At 41.1% G+C, this 19,649-nt stretch overlaps 1 protein-coding gene and 1 pseudogene across 1 annotated transcript in view; one reads left to right on the top strand and one right to left on the bottom strand.

The window, feature by feature from the left end:
- Positions 1-19,649, bottom strand: part of CCDC3 (coiled-coil domain containing 3) — a 117,952-nt gene that overhangs the window by 23,900 nt on the left and 74,403 nt on the right. The window lies entirely within an intron of this gene.
- LOC113922855 lies at positions 2,220-3,197 on the top strand (annotated as a pseudogene).

Raw genomic sequence — 19,649 nt, 5'->3', positions numbered from 1 at the left:
GACATTTATCCAAAGATGACATCCAGATGGCCAACAGATACATGAAAAACTGCTCAACATCACTCATCATCTGGGAAATACAAATCAAAACCATGATATCACCCCACAGCTGTCAGAATGGCTAAAGTCAACAACACAGGAAATAGCAGCTGTTGGCAAGGATGTGGAGAAAAAGGAACCCTCTTGCACTGTTGGTGGGAATGCAAACTGGTGTAGCTACTTTGGAAAAAGTATGAAGGTTCCCCAAAATGTTAAAAATAGAACTACATTATGATCCAGCCATCACACTACTCACACCCAAAGCATACAAGAACACTAATTCAAGGGGATACATGTTTTTAGCAGCATTATTTATAGTAGCCAGAGATATGGAAACAGCCCAAGTGTCCACCAATTGATGAATGGATAAAGATGTGAGATAGATACATATATATTTATACATGTATATATATAAATATATGTATTATATATATAATATATATAATTTAATATTATTCAGTCATGAAAAGGAATGAGATCTTACCATTTGCAACATGGATGGCGCTAGAAAGCGTTAAGTGAAATAATCAGAGAAGGACAAATACCATATGATTTTACTGGTGTGCAATTTAAGAAAAGAAACAACCAAAGGGAAGAAAAAGATTCAAACTAATAAGCAAACTGTTAACTATAAAGAACAAACTGATGGTTACCAGAAGGGAGGTGGGGGGGAGGGGGCAGGAAATGTGTTAAACAGGTGATGTGGATTAAGGAGTGTACTTGTTGTGAGAAGCACCTGGTGATGTATGCGATTGTTTAAGCACTCTATGTACACTTGAAAATAATAAAACACTATGTTAATTGGAATTAAAATAAAAGCTCAAGAGAATATGAAAAATGGATAGGTTAAAGAGACCTCTGTGACCTCATTAAGCATAATAACATTCCCATTCTAGGGGTACCAGGAGGAGAAGAGTGAGACAAAGGAGCAGAAAACCTTTTTTGGAAATGATAGCTACTGGGTGCCTGGGTGGCTCAGTTGGTTAAGCGACTGCCTTCGGCTCAGATCATGATCCTGGAGTTCCCAGGATCGAGTCCCGCATCGGGCTCCCTGCTTAGCAGGGAGTCTGCTTCTCCCTCTGACCTTCTTCCCTCTCATGCTCTCTCTCTACCGTTCTCTCTCTCTCTCAATAAATAAAAAAACCTTTATAAAAAAATAAAAATTAAAAAAAGAAACAACAAAATAATAGCTACCTTCTTCCCTAATCTGGGGAAGGAAACAGAAATCCAGATCCAGGAAACAGACCACCCCTAATAAGATGAATTCAGTGAGGTCCACACCAAGACACATAGTATTTCAAATTACTAAGATTAAATGTAAAGACAGAAACTTAAAAGTAATAAAAGAAAAATAGTTATATACAAGGGAAACTCCCTGAGGCTATCATGTGATTTATCAGCAGAAACTTTGCAGGCCAGAAGACAGTGGCACAACATATTCAAAGTGCTGAAAGCAAAATACCGACAGCAAAGAATACTCTGACAAGTTTATTTAATTGGGGAAGAAAAGGCCATAACTAGAAGAAATTTACAAAGGGAAAAAATTTCACAGGTAAAAGCAAACACATAGAAAAAATAATAATTACTTATAAAGGCAGTATGGACATGAACTAGGATATTTTATCTACAAAAATTACTCAAGAGATACACAAAGTAAAAAGATGTAAAGTGTGACATATACATAAAATGTGGAGGTGGCAGTAAAAATTGGGTGCTTTTAGAATGGGTTCAAACTTAAGCGACCAGCAGCTTAACAGAGACTGCTATACACATGTTATATATGAACCAGAGGGTAGCCACAAACCAAAAACCTGTAACAGATACAAAAAAAATAAATAAAGAGAAAGGAAATACAGGAGCCAACCACTACTGTAAAGGAAACCATCAACCCACAAAGTAGGAGACCAAAAGAAAAAGAAATGGAAGATTTACAAAACCACCAGAAAACAATGAACAAAATGGCAATCAGTATATATTTATAATTACTTTAAATATAAATGGACTCAAGACACACGTGACCAAATGGATTTAAAAAACAAGACCCATCTATATGCTGCCTATGTGAAACCTCACCCCACACCTAAAGATACAAACAGACTGAAAGTAAAGGGATGAAAAAAGAGCTGCCTGTCGTCCACAAGGTTCTCTGAGTTCACTCCCAAGCACATCTGCAATTAAAAATGTCGCACCCATCCCCCCAAACTAAGCCCTCCAACCCCAGTAACCCCAGAGTCTTCTTTGATGTGGACATTGGAGGGGAGCGAGTTGGCTGAATTGTCTCACAACTGTTTGCAGATCTTGCACCCAAAACTGCAGAAAATTTTCATGCATTCTGTACAGGAGAAAAAGGCATTGGACCCACCACTGGGAAACCTCTCCATTTCCAAGGATGCCCTTTCCATCAAATTATTAAGAAATTTATGATTCAGGGTGAAGACTTTTCAAATCAAAATGGGACAGGTGGAGAAAGTATGGTAAAAAATTTGAAAATTTCTATTATAAGCATGATCAGGAAGTTTTATTGAGCATGGCAAATGCAGGCTGCGATACAGATGGTTCTCAGTTCTTTATCACAACCATGCTGACTTGTCACGTGGATGGGAAACATGTGGTATTTGGCCAAGTAATTAAAGGAATGGGTGTGGCAAGAATACTGGAAAATGTAAAAGTAAAAGGTGAAAAATCTGCAAAAGTAAATAAAATTTTATTAACAACAGAAGCCATAAAAATTATTGGAAATACTTTTTTTTTTTCAGATCTCAGAACTGGGAGATGTCCATTAAAAAATACACCAAAGTTTTAAGATATGTGGAAGGTTCAAAGGTCGTTATCAAGCCAGTGGATAGATTGAAGCTACAACCTTTAACTTTAAGCTGCGTGCTGAATATTGGTTCTTATAAATTGAACATGTCAAATTGGCACGGAGGAATCAACGGTTGTTTGGAGGCTCTTGAATAGACCCATCCAATACCAAAGCATTGTACCATAGAGCTCAACAATGGCAAGGATTAAAAGAATACGATCAAGCATTGGCTGATCTTAAGAAAGCTCAGGAGATAGCACCAAAAGATAAAGCTCTCCAGGCAGAACTGCTGGAAGTCAAACAAAAGATAAAGGCACAAAAAGAGAAGGCAACATATGCAAAAATGTTTGCCTAATAAGAAATTCAGTTTTCCTTAAATATGCATTGATTCTTGGATAAGAATATTTACAGGTCTTTGTCTGTTATATATGCTCACTGATGTGTTTCCTTTGATACTTTACTTTCCTATTGTTTACAGTTTAGAAATAGTGAGAAGAGTTCACTCAATAAAACAATGTTACAAAATACAGTGAAATTTATTTTTAAATGGCTATCTGCATTAATCACAAAGAACAATGGTGTCCAACCTGTTTCTAAACTCCTAAAGACACATCTTGCTTAATAAACAGATTAAAGCTTAAAAAATATATAAAGGGATAAAAAAAAGTATTTCATGTAAATGGAAGCAAAAAGAAAAAACAGGTAACAATATTTATGTCAGAAAAAAATTGACTTTAAAACAAATACTGAAAAGAGACAGAAAAGGTCATTACATAATGATAAAGGGATCAGTCCAATAAGAAGATATAACCATTGTAAATATCTAAGGATCCAACATAGGAGCACCTAAATATATAAAGTAAATACTAACAGACATGAAGGGAGAAATTGACAGTAATGCAATGATAGGACATTTTAACATCCAACTTAACATCAGTGGATAGATCATCCAGACAGACTATCAGTAAGGAATCAGTGGCTTTGAATGACACATTAGACCAGATGGATTTAACAGATATATACAGAATGTTCCACCCCCAAACAGCAGAAACACATTCTTTCAAGTGCCGACGGCAGATTCTCCAGGATAGATTACACGTTAGGGCCACAATACAAGTCTCAATAAAACTTAAGATTGAAATCATAGCAAACATTTTTTCTGACCACAATGGGATGAAACTAGAAATCAATTATATAGGAAAGAAAAACTGGAAGAAACAAACACATGGAGACTAAACAACATGTTACTAAACAATCAGTGGGTCAATAAAGAAATTAAAGGTTTAATCAAGAAATATCTGGAGACAAAATGGAAACCAATGGCCCAAAACCTCTAGGATGCAACAAAAGCAGTTCTAAGAAAGAAGTTTATAATGATACAGGCTTACCTCAAGAAATGAGAAAAATCTTTAAAAAAAAAACAAACTGACCTTACACCTAAAGGAACTAGAAAAAAAAAAAAAAAAAAGAACAGAGCCAAAGTTACGAAGAAGAAAATAACAACAATTAGAGTAGAAATAAATGAAAGAGACAAACAACAACAACAACAGCAACAACAACTGGGGCGCCTGGGTGGCTCAGTTGGTTAAGCATCTGCCTTCTGCTCAGGTCATGATCCCAGAGTCTCGGGATCAGGATTGAGCCCCGCATCATGCTCCCTGCTCAGTGGGGAGTCTGCTTCTCCCTCTGCCCCTCACATTGCTTGTGCTCTCTCTCTCTCTCTCTCTCTCTCTCTCAAATAAAATCTTTAAAACAACAACAATATAAAAGATCAATGAGATTAAGACCTGGTTCTGTGCAAAGATAAATTTGATAAACCTTTAGCCAGACTAATCAAGAAAAAAAAGACTGGACTCAAAATCAAAAATGAAACAGTAGTTAAAATTGGTATCATAAAATACAAAAGATTCTAAGAGATTAGTATAAAAATTATATGCCAACAAACTGGACAACCTAGGATAAATGGATACATTCCTAGAAACATAAAATCTTCCAAGACTGAATCAGGAAGAAACAGAAAATCTGAACAGACTAAATTACTAATAACAGAATTCAATGGGTAATCCAAAAGTTCCAGACCCGATGACTTCACATGTGAATTCTATGAACATTTAAAGGATAGTTAATACCTATCTTTCTCAAACTGTTCCAAAAAGTATAAAAAATAGAAAAGCTGTCCACAAGTCCAGCATTCCCCAAGGCCAGCATTACCCTGATACAATCCATAAGGCCAGCATTACCCTGATACCAACAGAAGACCAAGATACTCCATAAAGAGAAAAACCACATAATAATTAGACCAATATCCCTGATGAGCATAGACGCAAAAATCCTCAACAAAATATTAGCAAACCACATTCAACAATATATTAAAAGGTTCATTCACTATAATCAAGTGAGATTTATTCCAGGGATATAAGGATGGTTCAAAAAATCCAAATCAACCAATGTGATAGATCACATTAACAACATGCAGGATAAAAACCATATGATCATTTCAATACATGCAGAAAAAGTGATGGACAAAATTCACTATCTCTTCATAATAAAAACCCTCAGGAAAATACAGAAAAAACACACCTCAACACAATAAAGGCTATATATGACAAACACACAGCTAACATCAAACTGAATGGTGAAAGCTGAAAGGTTTTTCCCTAAGATCACAAACAAGACAAGGATGTCCACTCTTAACATAGTAATGGAACTTTAATTCAACATAGTACAGGAAATCCTAACCATTACAGTCAGACAAGAAAAACAAAAGGTATCCAGATTGGTAAGGAAGAAGTGTTTATCTCTGTTTGCAGAGGACATGATACTATAAATAGAAAACCTTAAAATTCCATCAAAAAATGATTAGATCTTATAAATCCATAAAGTTGCAGGATACAAAACCAACACATGAAATCTGTTGTGTTCTGGTACACTAATAATGAAATAGCAGAAAGGGAAATAAAGAAAACAATCCCATTTTCAACTGCATCAAAGAAAATAAAATACCTAGAAATAAATTTAACCAATTAGGTGGGAGGATGCTTTATTCTGAAAACTATGACACTGATAAAAGAAATCAAAAGTAACACAAAGACATATACTATACTCATGGACTGGAAGAATATTATTGAAATGCCCATACTATCCAGAGTAATCGTTAGGTTCAATGCAATCCCTATCAAAATACAAATAGTGTTGGGGCGCCTGGGTGGCTCAGTCAGTTAGGCATCCAACTCTTGATTTCTGCTCAGGTCATGATCTCAGGGTGTTGGGATTGAGCCCCGAGTCAGGACCTGCATTCACCACAGAGTGTGCTTGAGACTCTCTCTTCCTCTCCCTTGGCCACCCCTCTCAAATAAATAAATAAATCTTAAAAAAAAAAAAATACAAGTAGTAGTTTTCACAGAACTAGAACCAAGAAAAAAATCTTAAGATTTGTATGGAACCAGAGAAGACCCCCAACTAGGCGAAGCAATCTTGAGAAAAAACAAACCTGGAGGTTTCATAATACCAGATTTCAGGAAATACTACAAAGCTATAGTAATCAAAACAGTATGGTACTGGCACAAAAAGAGATCAACAGAACAGAATTGAGAGCCCAGAAATAAATTAATTGACCATATATGTCTAGGTTTGTGACAAAAGAAACAAGACTATACAACTGGGGAAAAACAATCTTTTAATGGTGCTAGGAAAACTGGACAGCTATGTGTGTAAGGAAAACTCTAAATGAATTACATTACTCGAAATGAGTAATGAATTTCATACCTAAATATGAGACCTGAAACTTTAAAAATCCTAAAAAAAAAACAACTGCATAGGCAGTAATCTCTTGGACCTTGGCAATTATTTTCTTGGATCTGTCTTCTCAGCCAAGGGAAACAAAAGCAGAAACAAACAATATTGTGTTATTGTGATTACAACAAACTCAGAAGCTTTTGCACAGTGAAGGAAACCATGAACAAGATAAAAAGGCGATCTACCACATGGATGAAAATGTTTGCAAATGATGTTATCTGATGAGGGGTTAATATCCAAAATATATCAAGAACTTATTCAACTCAACACCAAAAAAAAAAAAAAAAATCCAACTTAAAAATGGGTAGAGGATTTGAATAAATATAGAGAACTGGTGGTTGCCAGAGGGGAGGTGGTGGAGGATGGGCAAAATTGGTGGAGGATTAAGTGGTACAAACTTCCAATTACAAAATAAGTCACAGGGATTAAAAGTACAGCATAGGAAATATAGTCAATAATATTGTAATACACCTATCATGGTATTTCATAATATATGTAATCGTTGAAACACTACATTGTATGCATGAAATATTATACATCAACTATACTTCAATTAAAACTTTTATAAATTTAAAAAAAGCAAAGCCAACCTATGGAATAGGAGAAAATATTTGGAAATTATTTATCCAATAAGGGGTTAATAACCAAAATATATAAAGAACTCCTACAACTCACTAGCAAAAAGGCAATTTGATTACAAAATGGACAGAGGATCTGAATAGACATTTTTCCAAAGAAGATGGCCAACAGGTACATGAAAAGGTGCTCAACATCACTATTCATCAGGGAAATGCAAATCAAAACCACAAGGATATCCCCTCACACCTGTTAGAATGGTTATTATCCAAAGGACGAAAGATAACAACTGTTGGTGAGGATGTGGAGAGAAGGGAACCCTTGTGCCCTTATGGTGGGAATATAAATTGGTACAGCCACCATGGAAAACAGTACAGAGGTTACTCAAAAAATTAAAAATAGAACTACTATAAGACCCAGTAATTCCCCTTCTGTGTATATATAGATAAGAAATAAAAACAGTCTTAAAGAGGTATCTTCATTCACATGTTTATTGCACCATTAGTCAAAATAGTCAACATATGAAAACTACCTAAGTGTCCATCAAAGGACGAATGGATAAAGAAGATGTGGTATACATACACAATGGACTATTATTCTCGCCGTGAGAAAGGAAATCCAGCAATCTGTGACAATATGGATGGACCTTGAAGGCACTATGCTAAGTGAAATACATCAGAGAAAGACAAGTCCTGTATGATATAACTTAAATGTGGAATATAAAAAAGCTAAATTGCGAAACAGAATAGAATAGTGGTTACCAGGGGCTGGGAGGATGGGGAAATGGGGAGGTGTTGTCAAAAGTTACAAACTTCCAGTCATTAGATAATAAGTTATAGGAATCTAATGTAAAGATGGTAATTTTAGTTAATGATACTGTATTATATACTTGAAAGTTGCTAAGAGGGTAGATCTTTTTTTTTTTTTTTTTTTAAGATTTTACTTATTTGACACAGAGAGAGTGAGAGCGAGAGAGAGACAGAGAGCAAGCACAAGCAGGGGGAATGGCAGGCAGGGGAGAAGGAGACTCCCCGCTGAGCAAGGAGCCTGATGTGGGAGCTTGATCCCCGGACCCTGGGATCATGACCTGAGCCAAATGCAGCCGCTTAACCAACTGAGCCACCCAGGCGCCCCAAGAGGATAGATCTTAAATGATCTCACTGCAAAAGAGAAGGGGTCATTACTAACGCTCAGGTGGTAATCATTTTGCAACATAAAGGTGTCAAATCAACATACCGTACACCTTAAACTTATATAATGTTCAATGCCAATTATATCTCGATAAAGCTGGCGGGGGCGGGGGGGAGAAAATTGAAAGCAATCTAAAAATGCCCATCAGGAGAAGATGGTTCAGTAAGTTACAGTAAATCCATACAACAGAAACCTCTGCCATCTAAAAAGAAAAAGGCAGCTGTATATGATTGGTACTACAGCAATATCAAGGTTATGTTCTTATTATAAAATCAAGGCCCAGGGGCACCTGGGCGGCTCAGTTGGTTAAGCGACTGCCTTCGGCTCAGGTCATGATCCTGGAGTCCCGGGATCGAGTCCCGCATCGGGCTCCCTGCTCAGCGGGGAGTCTGCTTCTCCCTCTGACCCTCCCCCCTCTCGTGTGCTCTCTCTCATTCTCTCTCTCTAATAAATAAATAAAATCTTTAAAAAAAAAAATCAAGGCCCAGAACAGTGTGGATCTTGTGATACAAGAGTATAAAAAATACGGTATCCACATCTGTCTATACTGAAGTATACATATACTGTGTCTGGAAGAAGACGGAAGAAACTCTTAAGGATGGCTGTGTCCAAGAAGCAGGAGGACAGGGGTGAGGAGGAGATCTTCACTGTGTATTCTTTCGTACTTTCAGAATTTTGTACTTTTAGTATTCCCTTTATTGTTAAAAAAAAAAAAAAACAACTTACCTCCAAATCACTCTTCTCCCACCTATTCTACATGTCACCATTAAGACTTATGCCACCAAAGTAAGGCTTGAGCCGCAGTTCACTTCTACTTCGAAATCTCCCGTCGAGCCCCCTGTATACACTGCAGTATAGGGCAGTGGTGAACTGGCCAGCCTCTGAGGCCAGGCTGCTCTAGTGAAAGTTCTGCCTCTTCCACTGATGAGTGGTGTGACCTTGAGCAAGCTTCTTAAACTCAAGGTGGTGGGATCTGTGCTAAACCAGCCAGACCCTGCTGACCCTACAGCCCTCCACTGAGTCTCTCCAGAAGTTGCCCCTGCCTTCAGAGAGCCACCACCCCTGAGGTCGCACCTCCTTCCCGGACACCCACATACCATGACTGGGTGACACAAGGGAACGAAGGGCAGGACCCTTGGAACATGGGACCTGGAACACGTCTGAAGGGAACTCAGCCTTAGAGCTCCCCACTGGGCAGGATTTGGCCTTTGCTAGACTGCACCGCAGTCCAGCTTCCTCTGCCCAATCCTGCTCATCCCTCTCCTTCCCACCCCTTCTCCAGAAGCAACCTAAAAAAATCTTCTCTTAAAAACAAACAACAAAAAACAAACAAACAAAAAAACTTCTTGCATACGACTCTCAGCTCAGAGTCAGCTTGCCAGGGAACCCAACCGGCCATACTTAGTTTCCTCATGTGTACAGTGGGATAGTGGCAGTACCCGGCTCATAGGGCTGTTTCAAGGCGTTAATGAGTTTCACTTGTAAAGTGCTTAGAACCATACTCCCATGCTCTGGTTTGAATGTTTGTATCCCCTCCAAAATTCCTATACTGAAATCCTAATGCCCAATGTGATAGTACTGGGAGGCGGGGCCTTTGGGGGTGATTAGGTCTTCGCGACAGAACCCTCACGAATGGGAGTGATATCCTTATAAAAGTGGCCTGAGAACTCCCTTGCCCCTCCCGCCATGTGAGGCTATGACTAGAAATCTGTGACCCAGAAGAGGCTCCTCACCCACCCGGGCTGGTACCTTGATCTCAGACTTCCAGCCTCCAGAACCGAGAGAGATACATTTCTGTTGCTTATACGCCACCCAGTCTGTGGAGTTTTGTTATGGCACTTCCAACAGACAAAGAACCCCTGGTACGGAGTAGATGCTTACTAGATGTTAGCCGTTATTTTGAGATCAAGTTCAATCTCTTTAAATCCTCAGCCTTTGCGACTGGACTCAGCCTACAGCTCCCGTCTTACTTTTCATTCTTCTGTTCACACACTTTACGCCCAAAGCAACCTGGCTCCTGGTTGTCTTGCTTTTTTCTCATCTCCTCCATGTTCCTCCTTCCTCCTAGAGGGCTGGACTCGCCCAGCCGTGGCTGGCAATCCTATAACCATTCTCCAGACCATCTCCATGCTGCTTTGCACAGAGCCTCCAACCATGCGTAACGTCTGCATAGCACTCTCGAGGTATCCCACACAGCACATGCCAAGTATCACATGGCACTGGCAGGATACTTAACTGCCCTGTCACATGACGAACTCAAGACCTGCTTCACCTTTGCCTTTGTAGCCTCGTCATGCTGGCCATTTTAGGCAGATACTGAAAAATCTGAATCCAGTTCAGCATTCCCCAAATAGCTGTCATTTAATAAAAGTCTTTGGCCCCCTGGAGCTGCCAGTTAGCAAGGGGAAGACCACACATTCAACAGTGCCCTCTTCTGGCCAAAATGAGCCCCTTGAAGACAAAAGAAGGTGGGCACAGGTGATGTCAGAGGACTTATTATTTATGTTGTATATGACCAGACAGTTATCCGTATAACTTACTGAGGGTTTCCTATGGCCACATACCAGGCTAAGCACTTTATATCCACGCTCTCATTAAATCATGTTCTTTCTCTAAGGTACAGCAGATGCTTCAACCAAGAATAGGATCAAAGAGTCCAAGCAAATTCCATTAAAACAAGAGCACTGGCTTTTAACATGTTTGTTCAAATTCTAGAAGGACAGAATCCAATATTGTGTTGGAACATCACATCAAAGAGAAGGTTAAGTTCTATTTTATGACATTCTTCAAAAGCTGCATTTTAAAACAATAAATAAAAGCAGACATAGTGGGATGGAACAAGATCTGTCCTCTTGGTAGAACTTCAGTGATTACCGCTAAGACATCAATATTCTCCAAGGGGCCAGGTGTTCCTTACTCTAGAGAGTTAGAGCAAGAGGAAGACCACGTTGACAATGGCCTGAAGAAACCAAGATGGAATAAGGGGTCACTTGTGTGACAGGGGTAGTTAAGATGGGATGGACAGGATGGCTGGAGTTCCCTAGTGAATACGTCAGTCTTGCTCCCCGCAGCCTCTCCTTGATCTGGAGAGGGTTTGAGTTGGAGCAGAAAGACAAAGGAGGACTCTTGGTAACTTGTCCAATGTCACCAGTCCAGGCTGTGACCCAGGACCCCCTCCCAGGCGGAAGGTCTTTCTCTCTGTGGAAACTGGGCTCTGCCTGCAAGTAGAGACTAGACTCCCTACCCTGAGAATAGAGGCTAATCCTATAAAATAAGGAAGCCGCCCGAATCCTGCCCATCACCTCTTAAGGAAGCAAGAATTTCTACACAAGAGCTATGTTTTCACAAACATGTGTTTCTTTAAGAAACTGTCCTTTCTCTGGGATGCCTTCCAAATGAAATTAATTTCTTTATAAATCTGTTTTTTAAAATATATAAAAAGATACATCATTTGCTCACTTAGCTTTGTGGTAGTTTTTGGTAAGCTGAGGAGGGAAAAGAACAAGTCAAGCTGAATTAGGTATTGCCACATTTTCTTTGAAAAAGAACCAAAGAGAAACAAATGAGTCTACCAGGTGACCCCAAAACAATAGACTCCTAATCACCAGTGCTGATTGGCTGAGAATGGAGAAAGCCCTGGCCCAGCAGAGGTCTGAGCACCCCCAGCATTAGCCTATGGCAGGGATGTCTTTCTCTGGAAAACTCTACATGGCCAGTGGGGTGCCTGCTCCAGGGTGGATGAGCAGACTGTCGTAGGCAGACCTACACTCTTATTCTCAGTGAGACCAAAGTTTGGCTAAAATATCTCTTCTTCATCTTTTCAAAATAACACCTTTTGAACTATAAAAGCAACACTTGTTTATTATAAAAAAAACTTTTTAAAACTATGGGACAAAAAAAAGAAAAAATCATCTGTCATTCTATTGTACAGAGATAGCCACTGTTGACATTTTAATGTATTTCTTCCCAGGATTGTTTGTGTGAGTATAGATAAATATTTAAACAGAGTTGGGATCACGCCACGTTAGACTTAGATCAAGCCATTGGGATCCTACCATCAGTTCTAATTGTTTCCCTTTGGCATTTTCTCATAACTAGTTTCGGGACATTCATTTGCGCACTGCCATTGAGCATTTCAATGGGAGCTGGGGGAGGGTGAGTCAGGTGGTTGTGCCTAGCTACCATGAACTGCAAGACTGCTCAGTAGTTGCTCATCCTCCTCTACCCTTAGGACCACAGGCCGACAGGGAAGGATGCCAAAATGGGCCTCTCTGCATCTGTAAGGCTGAGTGATCTTAGCGTGGTCTTTTGGGTGGTCACCTATCTCCAATGACAGGACAAACCCGGGGAGTTTCTCATCTGTGCTTCTACCTATAATCTTCCTATGTGTCCTCTGCTTTCCCTAGGAATATCAGGTGCTATGGCGAAGCTTCACAAGACTATGAAAGATTAAGGAACTATATCTATGTTACCATCTAGATTAACCACATAGAATCACCGCAGAGAATCCATATACCATCAAGTCACTTCTAAATGAACTTCTAAATGATTTTTAAATTTATTTCTAAACAGTTTCAGCTTCTTTATGTGTGCTCATTCCAACAAGAAGCATTTATTATACCATGCCTGGCACTCTACGGTGTAAAGTTTTCCTGAATTATTCTGCAGTATACCAATAAATTCTGTATGTAACTAAACAAAAAGTCCATTAAAAATTATTATTTTATGGCAGCAGACATACCAAATACTCAGAGGATTCTTGCCTTCCACAGCTGCTTTCAATTTAAATAACCACCTATAAAGACAAGACAAAGTGTACTTTCTGAAATGTTAAAAATGAGGAAAGGCCAGTCCAAGAGAAACAACACAGACCCACAGCTTGCCTTTTTAACACTTTGTTCCTGTTTTGGGGGTTCAGAAAAGAGAGTGAGAAAAAGAAGGAGACAATTAAAATCTCAACCAGGGGTCAGCAAACTACGGGCCAGTGGACCAAATCAGGCCCCCTGCCTACTTTTGCAAATAAAGTTTTATTGGAACACAGCCACGTTCATTTGTTTACATACTGTCTGCAGCTACTTCTGTGCCACAGTAGCAGAGCTGAGTCATTGCAACACAGCCTATATGGTGCAAAAAGCCTAAGATATTTATTATCTGGCCCTTTGCAGGAAAAGTTCCCCAGCCTTAATCTCCAGAGGGGGCCCTGGGCAAATGGAGATGCAAAGGAAACAGCTGACAACCCCATGGGTTTGGAGGGGAAACAGCCAGCAACTGAAGAATGAAGGGAGAGCCAAGGGACAGGAAAAACACCCGGTACCCAAGTCCCCCCCCCCTCCAAGATCTCCCTGCTCATACTCACCCTTCTCACATTACTTTCGGATCACTGATTTGTGATTACTACTCTGTCAAGGATCCCTTTTCACTCCATCTACTGGACTGCTGCCAATTTCAAACCTCCAGGCAGAAATGAACAGGAGAGCTCTTTGCAGAATGATTAGCCAACTCTTTCCAAAATGCTTCCCTGGCGACCCTGGAAAGCTAAGCTCTCTAGAACCTACCAATGTGCACTGATCAGGAATGTTCACTATCGGTATGGAGATCTGGGGATCAGATGGTCATGCAATTTGTCAGTTCTGGAAGTTTACATTGTGCTGTGTTTTCTGAACTAGTCAAGGGCAGAAGGAGGGATTCTTTCATTCTCTGGGTGATTCAGGAACTCTTGGGGGGCGGGGCGGGTGGGTGAGCCTCAGCCCAAGTTCTCCAAGGTCTCTTTGCCCTTGTCTTTGTTCCATCACTGTTTTAAACCCCTGAGAGACAGATGTGTGAGGAAGTGGGCAGCAGGGCCAAGTCCATGCAGAATGGCTTCCTGAATGATTCAGCACCAAAAGGCTGGATGATACCCAGAGCTACTGAAAAAAAAAAAAAAAAAAAACAAAACCTCCCAAGCTACGGAAATGACAACATGGCAGTTCTTCTGAGGACTCTCTGGAGAAACAACCTGAGATTCCTATGACCGTATTTGACTTGGCGTCTGGTTCTTTGCTCCACCCAAAGTCCAAAGAGTCGTCTCCCTGTGCCAGGAGCCCAACAGATGAGAAAGCCAATGCCCCTGACAGGCTGTGGCTGGAAGATGAGGGAGTGAGGATATGCAAGCGGGGTGCCCCTCCACCTTCCTCTCCCCACCCCCCCTCTCCTCCCACCACTCTGCCCAGGCAAGCAGGAGGTGGCTAGTATCCTGGGTAGGAATGTGGGGATATGAATGCCTCCACCATAGACTTACTTGGAAGATGAAATCAGGTAATATGTATAACACATTTGACATAGCACCTAGCATAAAATGAACAATAGAACTTTTACTAGTATTATTCACCTATACTTGAGCTTTCTTCATCAAACTACCGCTCCTCCCTGGCCAGCCTGGGCTCCCTTCCACAGCTATGCCTTTGCACGTGTAGTTCCTTCTGCATGGAAAATCTCCACCAACCCACTCCTCACACTTTTATCCTACTGATAGAATTCTTCTGCTTCTCCAAGTCTCAGTTCAAGAGTCCTCGGTGAAGCCTTCCCCGATTCCTTCAGGCAGAGCCCTATCACCACTCCTTGATTCCATTGTCAACTTTATCCCATTGTGCCCCTCTGGGCAAGTCCAACTTTCTCCTCAGACCATGAGCCCCTCAAGTACAATGGTTCTAGCTTTTCATCCTTGTTATCCAGCACCCCAGCACACAGCAAGCACTTAATAAAGGAAGGGAAGGATGCAGACTGAAATAGAAGCAAGTTCAATGACTTAAAGGGAGAAACAGAGAAGCAGAAGCTACCTTTTGAAAGTGGGTGCTGAGTTCACCTCGATCCTTCCTAAGTCCTGATTCTTAAGAAGTCGGTTTGGACTACCTGTTCCGGGATGATCAGGAACTGGCTTTGGGGATTGCTGAAATCTGTGCATTTCACTTTTCTGATGCTCTCCCCATCCACCCAGGTGGCTGGGTTGTTTTCTATATCCCCATACCAAATCCCACAAAAGTTGAAGAACAGGAAGGAGAAAAGACCGGGAGTTTTAAGGAGCGATGCTGAGTTCCAGGAAACCCAGGTTAATGCAGGAGATGGGATCCCATTTCAGAAGCTGGCTCCAGGGAACAGCCATGGCTGGGTGGGGACCGGAGGGGCACAGGGTCTTAGAGAGCCAGGGCTTAAATCCTCCACTGACCCTAATTAAAACCAGGAACATCTGTGCTACCTTGGGTCACTAGCTGCCATCATGAAAGGGCAACTTTATAGGTTCAGTTCAGTTACAGAGAAGTAAAATTCTAGCTTGAGATAAACTCACTACAAATGGTTGCCCCAAGTAAGGTTTACAAAGGGCTTCTCAACTCATGAAATGCTTGCATGGGGACAAAGGGATTTTTTTTTTTTTTTTTTTTTTTGCCAAATAAAGTTCAGAAATGCTGCATATGTTGTCTCTCTCTTTGATGTAATACTCACTAACCTATCAGCCATGCAAAAGGGTCCTGCATTAAATAAGCCTCCTGTAACTCTGTTTTACCAAATCTCAGCTGACTATGGCAGAGCCCGCCAACAGGCACCAAGAACAGGCTACAAGGGTGTGGATACTTTGATCCTCTTGGTCAGGGAGGCCTCCCGGAACTGCCGGCCGGTCCCCCGCAGCATTTCCCCCAGGGAACTGTTGTTCAGTGTCAACTACAAAAATCCTTTGCTATGATTGAAAATGGCATGAGTCTAGGAGTTTAGTAACTTTTAAAATTATTTTTGAAGACATTTTTACTACCACTCATTCCTAAGATGAATGAATTTCCTCATTAAATTCCCATTGTTCTTTCTCTAAATATTACTTAATTGTATGCAAGTGGACCTCACCGATGGAAACCGAACTTGTCCCATTCTGAGACATTTCAATCTGGTTGCTAAGTTTCTTGTGGGTGAATCTGCAACCCTCCAGAAAGCTTGGCAGGTAACATTTTCCATTGTCTAGGACATAAAGAAGACTGGAGAGTGCTAGACCATGGAGTACAGACTCCAACTCCCAATGCTTTTCTAGACCTACTAAGGGGAGAAAAAAGTGACCTCACAGATCTCTGGGTTAGAAGGCTGCTAGCAGCTCTTGGCGAATGCCGCACACTTTCCAAGGTGCAGTGGAGACAAGACTCCCAGGTAAAGTAGGCCCACTACAGACTTGCTGATGCCAGGATTCCCTTGGGAGGGATGGGTGCTCTTCGTGGTCACTGGAATCTCAGGTTTTTGTAAATATCTGACCACTTGTTTTCTGATGTGTATGTGCTCAGCCTCCACGGTATCTCAGACCCTGGGAGAGGAAAGGAAAGGGTCTGATAATGCAACCTCCTCCCCCAAACCTAGCAGATGACAGATACGCTGCTATTGGGGGTGGGGGCCAAGTTCACTCCTGCCTCAGCCCTGGGGGTGCTGACTCTGAGTGAGGTGCATTGAGCCACTTAATCTCCAGGCCTTGGGTCCCTGTTGTTGCCCAAGGGAACAGTAGGTTATTAACCAAGTCAAAGCTTCCACCTTGCTCTGTGAGCCTCTGAACTTGATCCAGGGTGATCTAAAGACAGTCCCCTCTGATCTCAGTGCATGCCCTTGAGGATGCTCAGAGTGAGAAGGCTGGGCCATGACCCCCGCAGCCTACTGAGAAGAGGAACCCAGAGCCAGCCTGCTCCGCCCCTGCTCTTTCCCCAGCTGCACCATTGGCCTGACTCCCCTCTGATCAGATGCTCATTTCACTGAGGTCTTGCAAGGTCTTGGGTTCTGAGTACTTGGGGTTCAGTCTCCAAGCTCTTCCCCCGAGAAGGGCAGCTAAGGACCAGGCTCTCCTTTTCCTCCCAATGGCTAGTGTGTTTTCTTGGCATCATCACCGGCTGAAAACGCCAAAGAGCTCCTGCCACCCGCCCTACTGGGGAATATGATGGAGATTTATGAGCTCTGAATGTGCTCCTGTTTACTTCTCAGCAACCGAGGACTTGTCCACACGGCCACATCCAAGGCCTGACTCAGCCTAAAATCTGTCTGGGAGAGTTTAATCAAACTCAGAAACAGGTTTTTCTGCTACTGAATCAAGGCAGGTGGCCCTGGGGCCATCTCTTCTTTGAGTAGAAAGAGCTGGGTGTGGGATTTGGTGGGACCTGGTTTCAAACCTGGTTCTGCCATTGATTAGCTATGTAGAGGTTTTCCTTCTTTTGTCAAGTAGAGGTACTGAGGATATTGGTGAGGATATCCATAGAAGTAGTAAGCCTTAAAGCCAGTAAATGTCGATTGTCATCCCTACATATTGCCAGGCTCAGTCAATCAGCTCATGTCCCAGAATCAATTCACAGTTAATATTAGGTAAAAATATTATTGGAAAACCTTTAAAGAACAGATGACAAATGGATACTAAAGCATAGTGATGGGTATCGGCCAACTTTCAAGGGCTGTCCTTTCTGATGCGGTATCTGGCACAAGTCCTTGTGAGCTTGAAAGTTTCAACAACAGGCTAAATTTACACGTGAATGGCATGACATTACAGAATTCTACCCAGTGCACAGTTACAGCCAGACTCTGTGACAAATGAAAAATGGATACTAGCTTCGAGGAGAAATTTTAAATATGCCTTCGTGAGAATTCTATTATATAAACAAGCTATGTTATTCCTAGCCACCGCCTTCAACAACTTGTTGTTCCGTCTTTCTAGAATGTGGTTCCATGACTCTGCATGGCAAGCTTGTCTGCAGCATTCTGGTTCCTGTGTCACCTCCTCTGATGTCTTCCCTTACGACCCTGTGACCTCCCTGAATGTCTACCTCAGCACCCTGCCTGTGCCCCAAACAGCACTATCAAGCCCACTCATCAGTGGTTAAAGGTTTCTTTCTTCCACGACACCAGAAAACAAGGACTTGGTCTCCCATTTTTGCTGCTAGAGCACTGGTGCCTAATACAGAGCCTGGCACACAATAAGTATCCAAAAGAGTAACTCTTGACTGACATAACAAGTTATAAAACTATTACATGCTAATTCATTTAAAAATTGTAAACTACTGGAAAACAGAAAAAAATTAAAAGTTACCCTCAAAGACAACTTTTTCATTGGCATGATTTTTTTTAACCTGGTTATAAACTTGCTGTATTTTATTTTGCTTGTAAGACTTACATTAAAAAAATTATAATCTAAGAATGTCATTATTCTATTCCATTAACCTTTTTTATAATTCTTTTAATTTCATAGAGTGCACACACATGCGCGCACGCACGCACACACACACCTACACGCACGCACGTGTGCTTCCCTGTGAGCGAGGGGGGGCAGAGGGAGAGAGAGACAATCTTAAGAGGCTCCATGCCCAGCACAGAGCCCGATGAAGGACTGATCTCATGACCCTGACTGAGATCACGACCTGAGCCGAAATCAAGAGTCAGATGCTTGGGGTGCCTGGGTGGCTCAGTCGGTTAAGCATCTGACTTTGGCTTAGGTCATGATCCCAGGGTCCTGGGATCGAGCCCCGCATCGGGCTCCCTGCTCAGAGGGGAGCCTGCTTCTCCCTCTCCCTCTGCCTCTTCCATGGCCTGTGCTCTCTCTCGCTCAAATAAATAAAATATTTAAAAAAGAGTTAGATGCTTAACCAACTGAGCCACTCAGGTGCTCCTCCGTTAACTATTTTTAATAAGGTTATTTTTATTTACTCATCCATACTCCTTTTACTGGGTATACACGCTATCTAAATGCTGTACTATTTTAAATAATGTTAAAGAGAATAACACCACATTTTTCTTTATTGGGATTATTTCTTTCGGGTTGATGTTTGGAAGGGAAATATTAGATTTGAAGTAAATAAACATTTCTAAGAATTTTGCTTTATGTTACCAAATTGTTTTCTAAAAACATTGTGCTTGTTTAAGGTTTAATTCTTCACATGTATTTCCTGAGTTTACCTAGAATTTATGTAGGTATATGTGATGTGACTATATAAATTGGGGGGGCCAAATTTTTTAAATCCAGAAGGATGCTCAAAAAACCTTAAAATGGACCTATGCATCTCTATACATATTTTGAATAGATCAAACACTATAGAGTAATACCTAATTATCACATACCTTTAAAAATTAGTTCCAAGTTTACCCATTCTGACTGGTGTGAGGTGCTATGTTGCTGGAGGGGAGGTGGGTTGGGGGTGGGGTAACTGGGTGATGGGCATGAAGGAGGGCACGTGATGGAATGAGCACTGTGTGTTCTGTGCAACTGATG

This window comes from Zalophus californianus, chromosome 9 (assembly GCF_009762305.2).
Source record: "Zalophus californianus isolate mZalCal1 chromosome 9, mZalCal1.pri.v2, whole genome shotgun sequence".
In the NCBI taxonomy this organism is placed as follows: Eukaryota; Metazoa; Chordata; class Mammalia; order Carnivora; family Otariidae; genus Zalophus; species Zalophus californianus.
Note: the sequence above shows the minus strand (reverse complement) of the source record. Positions and strands in the feature narration are given on the sequence as shown.